Source organism: Arachis stenosperma, chromosome 4 (assembly GCF_014773155.1).
Source record: "Arachis stenosperma cultivar V10309 chromosome 4, arast.V10309.gnm1.PFL2, whole genome shotgun sequence".
NCBI lineage: Eukaryota > Viridiplantae > Streptophyta > Magnoliopsida > Fabales > Fabaceae > Arachis > Arachis stenosperma.
In genome coordinates this window covers 72,793,707-72,796,576 of record NC_080380.1, presented here as the reverse complement: position 1 = coordinate 72,796,576, position 2,870 = coordinate 72,793,707, and the positions used below count along the sequence as shown (strand labels likewise).

The following is a 2,870-nucleotide window of genomic DNA, read 5'->3' as shown; positions in this document are numbered from 1 at the left end:
ACGCTTGCAAAAAGGGTATAAGCCAACGTTATTGGGAAAAGTGAGTCCCAATAACGTTAGCAAAGATCTAGAAGGCAACGTTAGTGGTCACGTTAGTGCCACTAACGTTGGAGTTAATGTGAGGTATTTGAGGGTGGAACGTTAGTGGAAAAAGTGATTGCCACTAACGTTCTCGAACCCACAATGTCACTTAACATTAATCTCACTAACGCCCATGCCTAATTCATACTTCTCTGCAAGCTGGGCTCACTAAAAATTAGAACTGCTTCAACTCAAGATCCAGAGCCCACATCCAAGACTTGAAGAACTCACTAGAAGATCAAGAGGAGTAGTATATATAGGAGTAGTTTTGAACTATAGAGAAGCTTGGAACTTGGGAGAACTACCTCTGTATATTTATTTTTCTGCACTTTTAGCATGGATTCTTCTTTGCTGCCATTTTTTATTTCTAGAGCTATGAACTACTAAACCCCTTTCATTGGGTTAGGGAGCTCTGTTGTAATTTGATGGATCAATTATAGTTTTCATTCTTCTTCTTCTTTCTTTTCTCCTGATCTTACTAGAAAGCCTTCGATCTTCATCCAAGTGGTTAGTTGTCTTGAAAAAAAACTCTCCATAATTGGATCTCCTTTGAGCCTTGGAAAAGGGATGAGGAGATCATGCTAGAAATGCTTTCTCATGTTGGACCAAATTGGGGTTTGGGCGGATATAGTGACATGTAATCCTCCCAACACTTTGATTTGGAAATACATGAGGTATAATCATTGACCACACTTCATCTCTTCCCATGAGCAATTAAATCAAGGAATTGGGCAATTGTTCAAGCTTATAGAGATTGGATTGCCAAGGAATTGGGATCCAATCACTTAAGATTGCCAAGGAGATCAATGAATGCATTAATTGAGGAAGAGATGAGAATGAACTTGATCCGGAGAATGCAACATCTCCTGAACCCAATGATTTCTCCATTTCTGATCTTACCCATTCTCTTTACTTTCTATCATTTATTTTCATGCTCATTGCCCCAAATTCCCATTTAAGATTCTGCACTTTATTTTCTGTTATTTACTTTCCTGCCATTTAATTTTCTGCAATTCTCAACTACATCCTGTTTAGCTCAACTAGCATATTCTTCCAATTAAAATTGCTTGACCAATCAATCCTTGTGGGATTCGACCTCACTCTATTGTGAGTTTTTACTTGACGACAATTCGGTATATGGCGCCGTTGCTGGGGATTGATTTTGAATCAACAATGATTAAGTTGGAAGTTCACTAGATTGAGCATTTTTCTTTTTTCTTTATTTGTTTATTTGATTCAGTCAATTTCCTTCAGTTTGTTTAGTTTCTTCCTCATCCCCTTCACCTTCTTTGTTTTTCTTTCTTTTCTTTTGTTAATTACAATTCTGCTCACTAACCCACTAACTGTTTGATAATTTGCATCACTCACACTAACAATTACTCTAACAAGAATTATCTCTTTATTTTATCTCTTGCTGTGTGTTTTGTTAGTTGTATGATAGGGAGAAGAGAGGGAGCTTCAACTTCCTTCGATTCAGAACCTGAAAAGACCCTCTGGAGACTAAGGAGGGAAGCAAGAGGGAGAGGAATTGTTGGTGCTGAGGAAGAGGAAGAGTACTTTGAACCCAACATGGAAGAGAATTTGGAAAATAATCATGAAGAAGAAGCTCACAACCATGCTAGAGAAGGCCCTGCAAACCGTGCTGGGCAAGAAAGGAGAGTTCTAGGCTCCTACATTAATCCTAATCCAGGAAACTGTGGAAGTAGCATCCAGAAGCCCACCATACATGCCAACAACTTTGAACTAAAACCCCAGCTCATCACCCTTGTTTAGAACAATTATTCATTTGGAGGAAGTGCTCAAGAAGACCCCAATCAATACCTAACCACCTTCCTGAGAATTTGTGACACTGTGAAGTCTAATGGAGTCCACCCGAATGTCTATAGGCTGCTCTTGTTCCCTTTTTCACTCAGGGACAAGGCATCCAAATGGCTTGAATCCTTCCCAAAGGAGAGCTTAACAAATTGGGAAGATGTGGTGAACAAATTTTTGGCAAAATTCTACCCTCCTCAAAGAATCAACAGGCTGAGAGCTGAGGTGCAGACTTTCAGGCAGCAAGATGGTGAGACTCTCTATGAAGCATGGGAGAGATTCAAGGACTTAACAAGAAGATGCCCACCAGATATGTTCAATGAATGGGTTCAACTTCATATTTTCTATGAAGGTCTTTCCTATGAGTCAAAGAAGGCCGTAGATCATTCATCAAGAGGCTCTCTAAACAAGAAGAAAACCATTGAAGAAGCCATAGATGTCATTGAAACAGTTGCTGAGAATGACTACTTCTATGCCTCCGAAAGAAGTAACACTAGAGGAGTAATGGAGCTGAACCACATGGATGCATTGCTAGATCAAAATAAGATGATCACCAAGCAGCTAGTAGATCTTACTAAGAAGGTGGAGGAAAACCAAGTTGCAGCAGCCATCACTTCATCACCAGCTCAAGAAGGAGTGAATATAGGAGAAGAAGGTGACTGGGAGCAAGCCAACTATGTTGGAAACACACCTAGACAAATCCATGATCCATACTCCAAAACTTACAACTATAGATGGAGAAATCACCCTAACTTTGGGTGGGGAAATCAACCAGATGAAGGTCAAGATTAGAGACACCACAACCTCAATTCCAACAACAATGCAACTCACCAACACACCTCACAAAGGTCCTATCAACACCCACCTAACCAACCTTCTCAACCACCTAATCTCAACCTACCATCTCTAACAGATGATAGACTCTCAAAGATTGAGGCTCTACTTGAAAACTTATGCAGAGAAGTCCAAGACAATAA

General features: G+C 39.9%; 1 non-coding gene across 1 annotated transcript; it reads right to left on the bottom strand.

Moving 5' to 3' along the window:
• Positions 1 to 2,103: 2,103 nt before the first annotated feature.
• LOC130977710 (small nucleolar RNA R71) lies at positions 2,104 to 2,210 on the bottom strand. Its single transcript, XR_009085390.1, has one exon. It is a non-coding gene; the product is annotated as a small nucleolar RNA R71 (small nucleolar RNA).
• Positions 2,211 to 2,870: the final 660 nt, after the last annotated feature.